This window comes from Mycteria americana, chromosome Z (assembly GCF_035582795.1).
Source record: "Mycteria americana isolate JAX WOST 10 ecotype Jacksonville Zoo and Gardens chromosome Z, USCA_MyAme_1.0, whole genome shotgun sequence".
In the NCBI taxonomy this organism is placed as follows: Eukaryota; Metazoa; Chordata; class Aves; order Ciconiiformes; family Ciconiidae; genus Mycteria; species Mycteria americana.
In genome coordinates this window covers 25059918-25078469 of record NC_134396.1, presented here as the reverse complement: position 1 = coordinate 25078469, position 18552 = coordinate 25059918, and positions in this window count along the sequence as shown.

The window sequence follows — 18552 nt, the reverse complement described above, 5'->3', positions numbered from 1 at the left end:
AAAAAAATTTAAAAAATTACCTTGTAAAATGGCTTGTTAAAAAAGATACAATTACCTCTAATTAGTAGTATGCGTAAATGTTTTACAGAATGAAAGGCGTGCTTTTTATTTTCTTACTTCGTTACATTGGTGGCGAAAGAAAGTCTGTATGAAAATCAGTTCTTTGCTGACACAAGTTCCATTTGTTACAAATGAATTCTAATAAAATGTCAGTGTTATGCAGCCCTGGTCTTCTTTCTTAAGCAGTACTTTTGAAACCAAAACTTGTTTGGTCCCTTGTCATGATAAAGGAGTTTAATTGGAACTACAAAGCAGTCATTAATCTTCTTAACTAGCAGCTGGACAGTGGAAAATGCATTCTTAGGTTAGCAAATATATATCATCTTCAGCCACAAATTTTGAGCCAGTATAGGCAAACTCTTTGGCATAAATTCCCACAGCTTCATGAATTTAATTTAAATTATCACACTTTACATGCCTCAGGAGTTCCCCTTTGTGCTTTAGAAATGTATCATTACACTGAGAAAATAAACTTCTGTCCATTCATCGGTGCAACCCAAAGAGGGCAAAATATCCACATATTTGGGACGAATTGTGAATTTTTCAGTCGTGCGGATTTGGCAGGTTCTGGAGTAAATTCAAAGTCACTGGTCAGAATTCAGTTACTGAAATTGTGGCAAGCAGTCATGACAGGTTTTTGACTCATTTCTGCTCTGCACTGCATGTGCAGCGAGTGCAGACGTGGGTCTGTGAAGCTGCTATCCAAGTGTTTTCAAACAGTTTGAAAAAGTTTTAGATGAATATGCCAAGTGTATTGAGGCAAGGCATGGCATGGCCATCTAGTCAAGGAAAAAAAAAAAAGAGTCCTGCTCTGTTTGCTTGTTTTGAAAGAAGGCAGGTTCTGTCTCCAAGATTGCTTTGTTAGTAAGGAAACACAGTCTATTAGCAATTAGTATTAAGTGCGTGTTAATAAAGAATTCCCTGTGCTGGAAGGATGTGCAAAGACATTAACATTAAACTGATTTCTAAGAACTTGTATTGTTCTTAGCCTAATTTCCACACTAAGTTGGTGATAATAGTGTAAATGTGAAGCCTTGGTATTCTTACAGTCTTATTAATGTTTTTCCACTGACTTCTGTGGATTTTACAATTTCTGCTTTGCAGGCTGCCTTTGGCTTGAACCTTTTTTTCCGTAGTCTGTGCAAGGTGGTTTAAAGCTATGTTATGTAAGGGTTTCTTTAACTATCTGAGTGGCTTTAGATGGTGCCCTTTAATGTCAGCATTGACTTCTCTGGATTTTCCTGTTCTGTGTCTCTAGCATGGGCCAAAATAAAGTGTGAAAATGAATACTGACAAAAAGATTTGGCTATGTATGGGTTAATACATTTTAAGCTAATGGGTTTTAACAAGACTAGTCCTAATTCATGCTTCCTTCACACAGAAAGAAATATTTTTATGTCATGTACTTTGAGATCATTAAAGTTAAGAAATGCTGTTGAGATATGAAATTAACCCATCTTAAAGCAAAACAATAGCTATAGACTTTCAAACACAGTAACATTTGCATCTTTTCAATATGATGCAAACACTTGGGACCAGATTCCCCCAATCTTTGGTGTCCTTTCACTCTGGTATCTCTGAAAATGAGACAGTTGGTCCTGATTCTAAAGCAAGAGAGGATTTCCATCTGTGGTTTGTATTTCTTTCCCACTGCCCGCTTCTCCCAGTGAGCTAGGACAAAAGTGAGCTGCTGGTAAAGGTATAAACAAAGTATTGAAAAAGTACCGATAAGCAATATGTAGAAAGAAATTGTTCACTAACCAAAGTGTCCAGAACAGGTCAGTACCCAACAGATCAGTACCCAATGAAACCTAAAGAACAGTATAGCCATCACTGGTCAAGAAAGGGACAGAAAGATGTTCACAGAAATTGCTGAGTCATTTTTGCTTCAGATGTGAACATGAGCTTTTTTTTTTCCCCTCTTAACCAGCTTTATAAGCAGAATGATCTTTAATTACTTTTCACGGACTTTGGAATTTTGAGGAAAATAACCAGCAAATTTGCTGATATGTAAGCCAACCTACCAGTGATAAATGACTTCCTCTTCCATAAAACTTGACATGAAAAAAAATACATATCTTGCCTGTGGAGTTGCTGAATTCTATGAAATAGCCTTGCATTTTGAAACCTTGAAATTTAACATCTTCAGACACTCAAACTTCAACAATAGCACTGGATCAAGTTGGCAAATATGTCCACAGAAGGTACCAAATGGTATCAATATTACTTGTACTGTCATAGAATCTTTTTAGAGCAGTTTCAGAAGTGTGAAATAATGGTGCTTTTTTTCATTCTGTCACTGTGCATGGGGAAATGAAGCACTGATGGGGTATGAGGCTAGGTACCTCGAGCAAATTTTTATTTTAAGACCTGTGGCAATTTTTTTTAATTCTATTTTGTTTTGTTTTGTTTTTATTCTATTCTATTTTTATTTGTTTATTTGATTTTATTCTATTTTATTTTGTTTTATTTTTAAGGAGGGAATATTAATGCTGTGTTACTGACTGCAACTATTTGGAAAGTGATTTAATTCAAAAACTGAAGATTTGAATAATATAGTTTTACTGATATTCAAGAGAGAGTATTTTCTCTTTACACTGTCCTGTGTGTTTTAAACAAGCTGGTTCTGTCCTCCAATTCTGCTTATGAAGGGTACCATAGTAGGAAGCAGAATATTTTTCTATCACTAATGCAGTGAGTCAAGATTGGAGGAAACATCTGCCAACTAGCTCTCAGAGGAAAGCAGAATGATAACCTGCAAATGAGACATTGTAGTGAGTAGAGATCATTTTGCATCTAGACTATAAATAGGATGCTTTTGAACCCAAAATGCATTCAGCTTGCTTCTGTCAGCAGAAGTCTGTATTATTGTAGCAGGAACAAGCAAACAACCTTTCTTTGCCAATAAAAGTTCATTATATATTCAACAGCTTTATTGGATCTGGAATGTAAATCTTTAAAGTCAAAACTGCCTGGAAATGCCTTTCCTTCTCTCATACATAAAAACGAGAGAACAGAATATAAGATTTTCTTCACTGGAAGAAATTATTTGAAACTACATGAGGATTACTATACTTCCGGTCTTCAAAAATCCAGTTTGCTCTTGAAATCTGGTAGGTTATAAAGGACTTGAATGAGCCCAGTGTTCTACTGAGGTAGTCACTTTACAAACACACAGCAAGTTCTCATCCATACAGCAAAAGAAACATCTTCGAAAGGCTGTAGGTGGCATTTCCAAGTTCATGAGGCAAATAGGTGTCATCACTGACGCTGAAGCCAAGCCAACCAGCTAGCACTGACACTACAAGGCATCTTGTTCAGACACCGTGGTAATTCAAAGTAAGCACACAAAAACCTGCAAGAATCAGTGACTAATGCTGAGTACCCAGTAACCCGCTGAACACAGATCTGGCAAAGCAGCCGTCTTTCACTGACAACAGTAAAACCATGTACTTCTGTTCCATATACATAAAATGTTTGTCAAGTTAATACAACATCCTCTCAATAGTCCACACTTCCAAAGAATATTTTGCAAACATTTCACACATTCACGCCTTCTCTTTGAACTCCTTTTGTTCCATTTCCTCTGTAAAAGTTTGCTATTCCCTTTTCATCAAATGCTTATACTTGTTCTTTGACTGTTTCCTTTAGATCTTAGTCCCTGACAGTTTTAGAGAATTGGTACCCAATGTAAATTACCATGCAGAAAACTGGAATGACAGAGTAAGACCCAACCCTATGTACTCAGCCTAGAGGGAGCAATATATTCAGCTACAAAATCATTCTTAACCATTGCAGAATGTGGCTGCAGAATAGCTCTTACGCAATGAGTAGGCAACAGAGCAGCCTTCCAGCATGGTGAAGTAGAGCTCTCTCTTGGATAAAGAAGAGGAAGAATGTGGACTCCTATTTAGCTTTAATATAGGTATAGGAAATAACATAATATTTCAAGTGGTATTTTGGGGTGGTTTGAATTTGGGTAGTTGTGTTTTGGGTTTTTTCTTTTTTTTTTTTTTTTTTGTAAAAGGCACTATTTGTTTTTATTGAAAATCAATACTAATAAGGAGTGTTTATTTTTATTGTACTGGTTTTGGCAGGGATGGAGTTTATTTTCTTCATAGCAGCTCTTATGGTGCTATGTTTTAGATTTGAGACCCAAACAGTGTTGATAACACACCAATTTTTTTGGTTATGGGTGAGCAGTACTTACACGGTGTCAAGGCCTTTTCTGTTTCTCACTTTGCCCCACCAGCGAGGAGGCTGGGGGTGCACAAGAAGTTGGGAGGGGACATGGCTGGGAGAGCTGACCCCAACTGACCAAAGCAATATTCCATACCATATGATGTCATGCTCAGCAATAAAAGCTGGGGGAAGAAGGAGGAAGGAAGAGAGGGAGGTTCGGACTTACGGCATTTGTCTTTCCAAGTAACCATTACATGTGGTGCCCTGCTTTTCTGGATAGGGCTAAACTTCTGCCTGCTGATGGGAAGGAGTGAATGAATTCCTTATTTCACTTTGCTTGCACATGCAGCTTCCAATCTACCTATTAAACTGTCTTTATCTCAACCCATTTTTCTCACTTTTACCCATCTGATTCTCTCCCCATCCCACTGGGAGGTGGCACGACCAAATGGCTGTGTGGGGCTTACCTGCTGGCCAGGGTTAACCCACAACATTTGGTTGCTGATTTGTATTGTCAATTGTTACATCCAAGGCTGACATTGACCAGAAATTGTAACTGATGCTCCTGGGGAGCCAACTGTAGAGCAGCTTTTTCTGCATGCTCTGCAAAGGAGCAGAAGGAATAATACAATGGTGAAGCCCACGAGTTACAAAATGGGAAGCAGAATGTTACTGTCTAGAAACTGTAGATAATAAGGTGTGAGGGATAAACAGTGCAACAAATATATAAACACTATCAACGTTCATTGACCAAACGTCAATTTGTACAAATTCTATAGAAAAAGTCCGAGTCTGCAAACAAATCTCACAGATGAGGCCATTGGAGCTTCAGTTAAAACCTTACACACGCTCCTCACACGAAAGCACAACTACCACTGGTCTGTCTGGCTAATTGAAGAAGTAATCCAAAGTGAAAATCTCTAGGAAGAACAGAAAGAGCTACCATCCTTCCTGCATGCTACTCCTTAGATCAAATGCGTGTACAAATACATTTAAGATAAAAGAATGCATTTCAAGGCTTTTTTTAGTAAGTTTAAAATTATGAATATTTATTTCTTAGATACCAGATATAAATGAATCACCTTGAAGTAAACAAAATTCTGACTTCAATAGAAAGATTTTTTTTGTATTTTTAGCTCCTCATTCATAGGATTTTAGCTAAGTACTATCAAATAAGTAATATACCCAACAGAAGATATTTGGTAAATATCTGATGTTTGGTAATTTTTTAAAGGATGTATGAAAAAAAATCTGTGTAGCTTTATTATGTCTGAATCACTTAATACATGTACTCTTTAGAAGTAATGGAAATAAACATAGGTGCTTCATGCACAGACAGGATTTTTCGTCTCTAAAAATTAAAAATACTCAGTCTGAAATCATGGAGATTGACTGTAATTAGAAATACAGTTAATTTATTCCTTAGAAGTGTTTTTGTTGCATTAGTATTTCTTGCCAATGTCTTCTGAGGACCCAGCTGGACATAATCCTTTGCCTGATTACAAAATTGATGTTTTTAAACAAGTAAAGAATATTTTGTGTGATTGTGTTAATTTCATAATTGCTAGGAGTAAATTCTGAAAGGGCTAAAAGTCTAATTACATGCTGAAAGTTGCGTTCTTTTATATACACATGGTCTGTTCTTCTACACAAGCTACTACAGAAATAGAAGTTAGATCTGCTTTTGCATTTCAGGTTTTTGGAAGTGTTTTATCAAATGAATTGTTAAAAGTTTAGTCATGTTATGGGTAAACTTATGCTTGTAACTAAATTTGCTCATAGAATCATCATATAGTTTAATTACATACTTGGATTTTTTTGTTGGGTTTTTTTTTTCACCCATAGGAAGAGTTATGTATGAAATAAACTCTCTTGATGGCATCCGCTCTAGGTAGTTGCTAACATCATTCTAGTATGGTTTATATTTTGCCCTTGCCTCCTTTTTAATAGCTATAAGAGGAAGATTAATATCAATGTGTTTGGGCTATTTTGACAGAAATTTCCTTTGGGCAAGGATTTTACTTGCCTATAAGCACACACCTACATTGATCACTGTAAAATAGCACGAAATTATTATTTCATGGGATGCTAGAGAATCAAACAATATAAATTCAGGATCAACAAGCTCAGACAAATCCTTACAAAATCAAAGGGCAGTGAAATTTAATGTAGGCACACGCTTTACAAACAAAAGTTCCTCCCTTCCTCCCTCCTTCCATCAATGTAATAGGATATTAAAGCTATTCTTGAGCCACGTTATTTTGTCAAAGGGAGGAGACAAGAAAGATAAGTAACAAAAGACAGCCTTAGCATGACCACACTGAACAGACTGGGGAAAAAAAAAGAAGATAGTGACTTTGTTTCAGCTTGGCACTAGTTAATTAGCAGCTTTCAGTGTCTGGGAGAAAAGCAAGGTGAGAAGGAAGCTTTCAACCAGATAATTTGCTGGCTTTATGGCAATACTTAGCATGAAGTGGTTTCAAAAAGTTGATGAAAGCTTTGTCCTTTGACCTGCATGAACATGCAACAAAATAGATAACTTCCAAAAAGCATGCAACTTCTTCCAATTTCAAAAGGGCAGAAGATGTAAAAAGAAGCATGAATTTTATAGCATTTCCCATGAAGCAGAGGCTGAGTGTTTTCTGATTTTGTATGTCGTACGCAGTGGCTGCTGAATCACTTAAAGATTCCCTTGAGTAAGGAAGGTTTCAGGAGGCTACTTCTGAACCAAAAATCTGACCTAACAGCACCATGTGGTATATCTATTCTCCATGGCAGAGCTGGAGGATCTCATAAACACAACGCTTGACTCGTTATAGAATTATGACAGGCTTCTCAGCCTCTTCAGTGTTTCATCTTTGTACCTCACAGTCCATAATGGCTCTTTCTCTAACAGTCCTATGATATACTGAAATATTATTCATATGTTGTGCCTGCAAACTGTGCAATATTGACCTATCTATGCACACACCGATTTGCCTACTCAGTGTTTTAAATCGGCATTTAAGCTTCTCCAAGACTATACTCAATTGTCAGCTAATTGTGTATAAGTCTGCCACTAGGACTATTTTACATGCTGATGTATCTGACATCTAACACAACAAAAGTGCATCTCTAACTCAAACCAGGAGTCCTGCAGAATAATTCTCAAAGTAGCTATTCCCCTGCTCTAGTTTCCCGCTCTATCCAATACTGTAGGTATGTTCAGAGCAAATTTAACAGAGCCAGCTACATCTTGCAGTGGGAGATGGAGTACAGATTTTGGCAAGCAGCACAGATCCCCAGTGGCAAACTGGTAGACTCCTGAGCATTCTGGGATAGCTCTCACTTCTTTTTCCACCTTTCTTTTTGCCCAAGTCAGTGCAACGCTAATTAGCAGGCCATTTCTTAGCAGCAACCTAAGCATAAATAAGGGTAAAAAGAGAGGAAAATCTTCTACCTCATGTTGTCAGATGAATTTGGGTCTGTGAATTTGGGTCAGATGAATTTGGGCCAGATGAATTTTGGGTCTTTGGGTCTTTGGGTTGGGAGCACAGGCTGGTGGTAATATCTTCATTTCCCTCTCAGAGCTTACGCAGTTCCTGTACAAGAGCTGCTGTCCATGCAGGGTAGTAGTGAAGCAACTCAGTTGTCCTTGCACCCATCTGTGTAGACATGGTTTAGCTTTAAACTCATGTGTTTTAGGAGAGTCGTAAGTACTAGACTCATGGCTAAGGGTTACACCAGGTGTCAGGGCACCCAAGAAATTGTGCTTTGCTCTTCCCAAGTGATACTTAGGCTTGAAGTATTGAGAGCTGCATCCTGTTAAAATTATCACTCAGTTTGATTCCAGTACGACTGCTGAAATCTAGTTGGAGGCTTGTAACTAATGATGCACCCCAGTCAATACTGGGTCCAATCTCTAGATCTTCATTAATGATCTAGATGATGGGGCAGAGTGTACCCTCAAAAAGCTTGCTGATGACACAGAATTGGGAGGAGTGGCCAGAGGGTTGTACTGCCAATCAGAAGAACCTCAACAAACTAGAGAAATGGTCCAACAAGAACCTCATGAAGTTCAACAAAGGGAACTACAGAGTCCTGCACTTGAAGAGGAACAATCCCAGCCATCCGGTGGGAAAGCAGCTTTGCATAAAAGGCCCTGGGAGTCCTGGTGGACACCAAGTTGAACAGGAGCCGGCAATGTGCCCTTGCCACAGGGAAGGCTAACGGTATCCTGGGCTGCGTTAGACAAAGTATTGCCAGCTGGTCAAGACGGGTCATCCTTGCCCTCTCCTCAGCACTGGTGAGGCCACATTCGGAGTACTGTGTCCAGGTCTGGGCTCCTCAGTACAAGAGAGACATGGACATACTGGAGAGAGCCCAGCAAGGGGCCACTAAGATGCTAAAGGACTGGAGCATCTCTCCTGTGAGGAAAGGCTGAGAGAGCTGGGACTGTTCAGCTTGGAGAAAGGAAGGCTCAGGGGAATCTTACTACTGTATATACATACCTGAAGGGAGGGTTGCAAAGATGACGGAGCCAGGCTCTTCTCAGTGGTGCCCAGTGACAGGACCAGGGGGATGGGCACAACCTGGAAAATGGGAGGTGCCCTCTGAACATGAGGAAACACTTTTGCACTGTGAGGGTGACTGAGCCCTGGCACAGGTTGCCCAGAGAGGTGGTGGAGTCGCTGTCCTTGGAGATATTCAAAAGCCATCTGGATGCAGTCCTGGGAAACCTGTTCTTGGTGACGCTGTGTGAGCAGCGGTGTTGGACCAGATGACCTCCAGAGGTCCCTTCCAACTGTAACCATTTATGTTTGGGACATAAAATTAGCATATCAGAGTTGAACCTTAAGTTACTTCTCTAAGGCCAGTTTTATCTCACTCAATTTCATTTTCAGCTTTTCAGTGTCAAAAGTAAGAAAACAAACTGAATAATTTTTTATTTAACACACATTTCTGTTTCTCAAGATATAACCTTTGACTAGCATCATTCATATATACATACATGTATATGTACACAAATATATACTTAGTGTATATGCATGAACATAATACAGTGGTTCTTAACATTCGTATTAAGAGGTATCTTGGTTTTTTAGCTTTTCAGAAAACATGTGTTATTCATGTTTTCCTCTTTGGATACTTGATCTGTTTAAACAGGACATTTTAGTGGCATTATTTTTAGCTACAACATTTACTTTATCCTTTCTCCTTGGTTCTGAGAGACATTATGTTTACTAAGTAAAATCTTTTTTCTAGTCAGGCCCTTGACCAAATTTCCTTTCCCAGAAGACATTTACATTTTCCTTAATGGTTCAATCATAAAGTAAGGTTAGTGGAGCCAGGTAATGTAAAGTATATTACATAGTGGTCTTACTCTATCTCTAAGAATGAATGCAGTATTAGCATTTCCGTATACATTTCTTGCACAAATGATTCAGTATTTTTTATAAATATGACTGAAATTATTTTCCTGATTTGCAACTCATCATCTGCCCAGAATTTTCAATTTTACTTGCCACAATTCCTCATTAAAATGATTTTCCAACTGGAGAGAGATTTTTATGACTGAAGAAAGTATCTCCTGTCTCATCCATGAATGTGAGAAAGTGGGGCATGCTTCAGCCCTCTCATTCCCTTTTATGTTTCTATTTGTGTTCTCATAAGCTATTTGGTTTCAAGGAAAATTGGTATTTTAGAGGCAGTTTGTTCAGTGGCTCTTTGGCCATTGTCGGGCTTTGTGCCTGTTCAGATGAGAGGGAAAATTGAAAGCAATATCCTTAGAGGTGTATTTTTTGCCTTGGTTGAAGACCCATAGGTTTTTGTATTTGCCTGAGTTGAAGCCGTGTTCAGAGGCTAAAATCAAGACTAATGCAAGCTGAAGTCTTACACTGCTTAATTAAAGCATCTGCACTGTTTTCTTTCACTGTTGAATGCTTCTGACAAACGAGTTCCCAGAGCAATGTGGATCTGGTGTTTTCCAGATTTTGTAGGGGTAGCATTCCTAGCATAGTCTGAATTTAGTGCACCAAATGTATACAATGGTGATGCCTCTTTTCAGCCTTTGTCTTTATTTCGTTCTTTCGAAGGAGAGAAATAACTGTCCAGCTGTCCTGTAACTTCAAGGGAAGGAATAAAAGAACATACAAGCAGGCCGTTTGTAATGAGAGAGGAGGGATGTTGTGTGAGATACCTATGTTAGAATGTCCTTCCCCCAGCACAGACAATTTATGTGCAGCCTCTTGTCACCAGGAGCTCAGGGTTCTCAAGTTAAGCTGAAAGGCAGTTCCAGCTGCTGAGTGGTAACCTCCAGCCTGAACACAGCAGGCTGCAACAGGGAAGGTGTGGTACAAAGCAGGTAGCTAGCAAAAAAACCCCACCCTAACTTCTAATGTTTCTTAATGGAAAAAGATGGATCATCGTGATTAATTTCTTTCTGAGTGTCCTTTCCTTAAACTGTACTGATCTGTGGAAATGGATCCACTCCATGAGCGAGTCAGGTGACCCAAAGATTTCTATTTCTTTCACAAGTGGAGTGTTCCATAGGATTGGCCTTTGTGTTCCACAGACTGTGGGAATCTAGCAGAGCACAGTCATGCAGGTGGGGTCTAAAAGTGCCAACATGCCTGTGGAAACCGATGATGTTCAAGTCCTCTCTACAGACTTGAGTCCATAGGGTGAGGCTCACATGCCTAAGATAGGAATCGACAAAACCCAAACAACTGAGCAGATACCTCCTGAACTGGCCAGTAGAAAACTGCAAGAAGCATTTGGATTAGAAATATATTTGCTTTATGTAGAAGGAAAAGCTGGAGCAATGAAGACTTACCATCAGTGGACGGTGATCGGGTTAGGGAACATTTAACAAAACTGAAATTGCACACCTCCAGGGACCTGACAGGATGCACTCACAAGTGCTGAGGGAGCTGGCCAATGTCATTGTGAGGCTACTTTTGGTTGTCGTTGACAGATTGTGTAGATGGAGGAGGTTCCTGAGGACTGGGAGAAAGCAAGTATCACTCCCATTGTCAAGCAGGACAAGAAGAAGGATCTGGGAAACTACGGACTGGTCAACCTCACACCAATCCCTGAGAAAGTGAAGGGGCAAGTAGTCCTGAAAAGCATTTCCAAACACAGGAAAAACAAGAAAGTGGATGGGAGTAGTCAGCATGAATTTACAAAGGAGAAAAGTAATTATCAAGGAGCTAAAAAGAAATGAGGTTAAAAGGGAAACTGAAAATACAGTGAGCTATTTTTAAATTTGAAGTTTTATATTTACAGTAAATGCACAAAACTCAACAGGAGAAACAAAACAACAGACACAGGAGTTGCTTGCAGCTCTGAACACCTATCAGCCAACAAAAGCTCTTGCTCACTCTGCTGCTTCTTTCTAGAGCCGCAGAGTGTGTGTGTCCTCTGACTCTTGTAGCTACATCTTTCCAGGGTTCATGTCGCATTTATTTGTCTGTCTCACTTCATTTTCACATTCAGCTACTGGTTCTTCAAACGATTCCGTCAAAAATCTCTCTATTTTTACAGTTAACATTTCTGAGTGGTCACAAGCATGTCCCTGTGTTTGGTTTTAGAAATACACAATCTCCTGGAGGAGTATACCAATATTCTCTCAAAGCAAGAGTCTGCTGTTACATCTGCTGCAAGTAGGGCAACATGCAACACAAAACAGCGTCAGCCAGGCTGAGCTGGGTGTCTGTGGCCAGGTGCTGGCAGTGGGGTGCTGCAGAGTGGCCCCTATGAGAAAAGGACAGAGGCTGCCCCATCCCAGACACAGCCCATTCCAGCCAGTTCCAGCCAGCTCCAAAATGGACCCACCAAAGGACACAGCTGAGGCCGTCAGCTACATGGCACAGAGAAGTGGCACCTCTGTGAAAATGTATTTAAGAAAGGGCAAAATGCCAGATAGCAGAGTGAGGAGTGAGGAAAAACAAGCCTGAGGAGCAACCCTGTGAACACCAAGCTCCGTGAAGAAGGAGTGGGAGGAAGAGATGCTCCAGGTGCCAAAGCAGAGATTCCACTGCAGCACACAGAGAGGACCGTGCTGGAGCAGATATCTACCCTGCAGCTCATGGAGGACCCCACAATGGAGCAGGTAGATATTTCTGGAAGGAACTGCAGGCTGTGGAGAACCCACACTGGAGAAGGGGACATGTGTGAGGAGAAAGGAGCTGCAGAGAGGAGCAATTATAGACTGACCCCAAACCTCCATTCCCCATCTCCCTGTGCTGCTCAAGGGAGGAGGGGAGGTAGAGGAGTTGGAAGTGAGGAAGTGAAGTTGGGCTTGGGGAAGAAAAGGCAGGGGAAGGTGGTGTTTTAATTTGTCTTTGTTTCTCACTATCAAGACTATTTTAACTGGCAGTAAATTAATTTAATTTTCCCCAGGTTGAATCTGTTTTGCCCATGATGGTAACTGGTGAGTGATCTCCCTGTATTTACTGTGACCCATGAGCTTTTTCATCTTATTTTCTCCCCGTGCCCTGTTGGAGGAGAAGGAGGAGTGAAAGAGCAGCTAGGTCAGTGTTTGGCAGCTGGCCAAGGCCAACCCACCACATAGGTAAATGAGGAATGTTTGGACAAAAGTTTTTCCACTCTTTTGAAAGTACACTGTATCTTCTGCTCTGTAGATTTTCTAGCAAGCACAAAAAGGCAAGAATCACATGGTATAAAGTACCATGAAGTACATCCCCTTCCTTTCTCCCATGAGGCAGAAGAAGATTAAGGTCTTTATTTAGCCCCATTGGGTTGCAATCATCTGAGAAGTCTAGTTACCCTAAAAAAATAGAAGAAGATGCTCAAGGCTGATGAGAGCAGAAAATGTCAGAAATAGATTTTCATGTACTCCCTTGCAAAAAGTAATATCTCTTGGGCTGGGACACTGCTGCACAGCTCCATGGTGGGGGGCTGCAAATATCTGTAGGAAGACAGAAGCTCAGAAGTGGGCTGACAGTAAGTGAATAAGAAGCTGTTATTAAATCCCACTGAGAAACTTAAAAGTGTGCCTGGAAGAAAGTGGATCTATATGGCTAGGGGATGATCCATATGGGAATGGCAGCACCTTGGTGCCTCAGTAAACAAAGACAACGCATGGCAGCACCTTGGTGCCTCAGTAAACAAAGACAACAAACTCTTGACAGCTTGTAAAAGGTAAATTTCATGTGTTACTTCCACAGCCCAGCTACTGTATTGTAAAAGTGTTGTGTGTTAGGGTACAAATTAGTCTTTCATCACCCTGTTGCCACTTTATGCAGGACACTGCTGAAGGCTACTGTCAATTCATTCATTAAGTATCTATCTACATATACTGTTACTCATGGGATCAATTCATTTAAGCAACTCAGTTGGCTAAAGCTGCGTGAAATGAATATTCAATTAAATCTGTTTTGGATCTCATTCAGATATTCAAATAAGCTAAACCTTTGGCTTGTTCATTTGTGAAATAAGCTCTTTTATATGGGTGCAAAATGGCTTTTCACAATGCGTAAGCTCTGATCTCTGATCCACACATGTGTAACAACTAGAAGTAGCATAATCCAGGAATTTCAGAAGCTAGCAATGGTATCTGCACGGAACTGTTGCTCCATTGGGACTTTTTACTCTTCCAAGACCACATTAGGCCAGACATGCTTGTCTTGCATGTCTGTGCTTGAAGATAATGAAAATGCAGCATTGAAACATGGAAGAGTAGTTCCTAGCACACCTGATCTTGACTTTCTTTTTTGAAACTCTGGAATATGGTCTGTAAACACAGACTGATATTTTTCAACTTTTCAGGGGACTTTTCATCTCATGAATTTTTTGCATAGCTAACAAAGCACACATTTCAAAACTTTTGAAGGCACCAGCCTTTTTAAAATCAGGTCCTTCTAGACTTCTTAAACTAGATTCTTAGCTTAAGCTGGAGATTCACAAAATCATCAGTAAAATGCTAGCTACGTAGACTGAAATATATATGTGAAGTATTGGGCTGGTACTAGTTTTGGACAAATATGACCAAGGACACAGTTACATGGTTGAACAAGGGAAGACTGGCTGTCTAGATGTGGCTTCATTGCATTAGGTGAAATGCTTGTCTTTCCAGTGCAACATTCAATAGTGACTAGACAGGAGAGATATTCCACAGAAACAGCAGGGGAGGAACTACCTGGGTTTTTTCTTCTTATTTCTTGAAAATATGATCTAACTGGGAGAGAGAGAGTTTATGATCATCTTCTGACAATCTTTACCTGATGACCAATTCAGATACCAGTAGTATCCTGTGCATAGCATGATTGCCTGACTGAATGGAGACTGTTTACTCCCAGTCCAAGAGGGCAGGCTAGGGTATTTCACCAAGATGAAAGGCAAGTCTTGTTGTAGGGACTGTGACTGATAGATGACACAGGTAGAAAAAGGTCGAGTATATCTCTTTCTGTGCGATAGGACAGACAAGGGTGCTGTTACTGTTGCATTCACTGAAGATGATAGGAGGTTACCTGTTGTTGTGGTTTAACCCAGCACGCAGCTAAACACCACACAGCCATTCACTCACTCCCCCCCAGTAGGATGGGGGAGAGAATAAAACCAAAAAATTTAAAACTTGTGGGCTGAGATAAAGACAATGTAATAGGACAGAAAAGAAAAGGAAAATAATGGTAATGATAAAAGAATAAACAAAACAAGTGATGCACAATGCAATTGCTTACCACCTGCTGATCAATGCCCAGCCAGTTACCAGCAGCGGAGCCTTGGCCAGCTTCTCCCCTAGTTTATGCACTGAGCATGATGTCGTACGGTATGGAATATCCCTTTGGTCAGTTGGGGTCAGCTGTCCCAGCTGTGTCCTCTCCCAGCTTCTTGTGCTCTCACAGCCTACGTACTGGTGGGGTGGGGTGAGAAGCAGAAAAGGCGTTGACTCTGTGTAAGCACTGCTCAGCACTAACTAAAACATCCCTGTGTTATCAACATTATTCTCATCGTAAATCCAAAACACAGCACTATACCAGCTACTAGAAGCAAAATTAACTGTCCCAGCCAAAGCCAGGTCAATGTCTTCCCCTTATTCTATAATGTCTACGTCATACCCAGGTCTCACACTTTCCAATACATCCAAATTAAACACCACCACCTTTCCTGTATTTGGACACATACACAAAGATATAATTCCCTTAGTCTGTGGGTCATCCCTCTAAAATGTCCGTTGAGTTCATTTAGTCCATGACTTTGGGCTCCCTCTGTTGTAACAGTCTTTCAGGGCAGGAGTGATGGTGTGTGGTGTTGGATTGTTGCATGCTGAAGCCAGTGCTGGTTCCATCACCACTGCACTTGTCTGGTTCTATCGTCGCTGCACTTTTCTTGGTTTCATCAAAATTCATTCTTCACTAATCTGGGTGATTCTTACTGTAATACCATTGATATGGCATATAGTGACCATAAAAGTGGTGACATACGGTATTATATAGCAATTAACATCATACAATTCAAATCATTGGCTATTTTCACCCAAAATCAAATCCCCTTGAGGTACACATCAGACCTCCCCATCCTTCCACATTACCCACCAAGTGCACACAGGTCCTTGAGCAAAAGCAATCCCACGGATGGGTTTTCCTTTGCCCGAGGCAGGAATAACCCAGACTGTCTTCCCCAGCATATTTTTATGTGCACCACAGGGACTTTATCGCCTTCTACAGTACATAAAAGTTTTGATTGGGCAGGGCCGGCTCAGTTGGCAGATCCCCTAGTGTTGACTAACCAGGTGCCCTTTGCTAAACGTGTATCCCAATGGTTGAATGTCCCATCACCCATTTCTCTCAGTGTAGTCCTTAGCAGTGCATTGTATCGTTCGATTTTCCCAGAGGCTGGTGCATGACAGGGGATGTGATATACCCACTCAATGCCATGCTCTTTGGCCCAGGTGTCTATGAGGTTGTTTTGGAAGTGAATCCCGTTGGCTGACTCAGCTCTCTCTGGGGTGCCATGTCACCATAGGGCTTGCTTTTCAAGGCCCAGGATAGTGTTCCAGGCGGTGGCAGGGGGCACGGGATATGTTTCCAGCCATCCAGTGGTTGCTTCCACCGTTGTAAGCACATAGTGCTTGCCTTGGTGGGTTTGTGGGAGTGTGATAGAATCAATCTGCCAGGCCTCCCCATATTTATATTTCAGCCATCGCCCTCCATACCACAGAGGCTTTAACCGCTTGGCCTGTTTGACTGGAGCACATGTTTCACATTCATGGATAACCTGTGCAATAGTGTCCATGGTCAAGTCCACCCCTCGATCACGAGCCCATCTATATGTTGCATCTCTTCCTGATGGCCTGAGGTGTCATGGGCCCACTGAGCTATAAATAATTCACCCTTATGTTGCCAGTCCAGATCCACCTGAGCCACTTCAATCTTAGCAGCCTGATCCACCTGCTGGTTGTTTTGATGTTCCTCAGTGGCCCAACTCTTGGGTACGTGAGCATCCACGTGACGTACTTTTACAACCAGGTTCTCTACCCGGGCAGCAATATCTTGCCACAATGCGGCAGCCCAGATGGGTTTGCCTCTGTGCTGCCAGTTGCTCTGCTTCCATTGCTGCAACCATCCCTACAGGGCATTTGCCACCATCCATGAACCAGTATAGAGATAGAGCACTGGCCACTTTTCTCATTCAGCAATATCTAAAGCCAGCTGGATGGCTTTCATCTCTGCAAACCGGCTCGATTCACCTTCTCCTTCAGCAGTTTCTGAGACTTGTTGTATAGGACTCCATAGAGCAGCCTTCCACCTCCAATGCTTTCCCACAATGTGACAGGAGCCATCAGTGAACAGGGCATATTGCTTCTCATTTTCTTGCAGTTTATTATACAGTGGGGCCTCCTCAGCACATGTCACCTCCTCCTCTGGTGATATTCCAAAATCTTTGCCTTCTGGCCAGTCCATGCACGCTTCCAAGATTCCTGGGTGACTGGGGTTTCCTATTCAAGCCCATTGTGTGATCAGCGCGACCCACTTACTCCACGTAGCATCAGTTACATGATGTGTAGAGGGGACCCTCCCTTTGAACATCCAGCCCAGCACCGGCAGCCGGGGTGCAGGAGGAGCTGTGCTTCAGTACCAGCCACTTCCAAAGCAGCTCCAACCCCTTCATATGCTGCCAATATCTCTTTTTCAGTTGGCGTATAGCGGGCCTCAGATCCTCTGTATCCCCAACTCCAAAACCCTAGGGATCGACCTCAAGTTTTCCTTGGTGCTTTCTGCCAGAGGATCCAGGTAGGGCCATTCTCCCCAGCTGTGGTGTAGGCACATTTTTTACATCTTGCCCTGCCTGCACGGCACAAGGACTACTGCATGAACTGTAATTTCCTGTTTAATTTGTTCAAAGGTTTGTCCTTGCTCAGGGAATCATTTGAAATCGTTGTTCATCCAGGTCACTTGATAGAGAGGACTTACGATCAGAGTGTAATGTGGAATATGCATTCTCCAAAACCCCACAACACCTAAGAAAGCTTGTGTTTCCTTTTTGCTAGTTGGTGGAGACATGGCTGTTATTTTGTTGATCACATCCATTGGGATCTGACAACATCCACCTTGCCATTTTATTCCTAAAAACTGGATCTCCTGTGCAGGTCCCTTGACCTTACTTTGTTTTACAGCAAAACCGGCTTTCAGGAGGATTTGGACTATTTTCTTCCCTTTCTCAAAAACCTCTTCTGCTGTATTGCCCCATATGATGATGTCATCAATGTATTGCAGATGCTCCTGAGCTTCACCCTGTTCCAGTGCCATCTGGATCAGTCCATGGCAAATGGTAGGGCTGTGATTCCACCCCTGGGACAGTCGATTCCAGGTGTACTGAACGCCCCTCCAAGTGAAAGCAAACTGTGGTCTGCAGTCTGCTGCCAAAGGGATTGAGAACGCGTTAGCAAGATCAACTGTGGCGTACCACTTGGCTGCCTTTGACTCCAGTTTGTATTGAAGTTCTAGGCTTTCTGGCACAGCAGCACTCAGCGGTGGCGTGACTTCATTCAGGCCACCATAGTCCACTGTTAGTCTCCACTCTCCATTAGACTTTTGCACTGGCCATATGGGACTGTTAAAGGGTAAGAGAATTGCTGATCACTCCTTGGCTCTCCAGTCAACAAATCAGCTCATGGGTGGGAACCAGGGAGTCTCGGTTGGTGCAATATTGCCACCAGTGCACTGTTGTGGTAGCGATTGGCACCTGTTGTTCTTCAACCCTCAGCAACCCCACAACAGAAGGGTCCTCTGAGAGACTGGGCAAGGTAGACAGCTGTTTAATTTCCTCTCTCTCCAAGGCAGCTATACCAAAAGCCCACCGGTACCC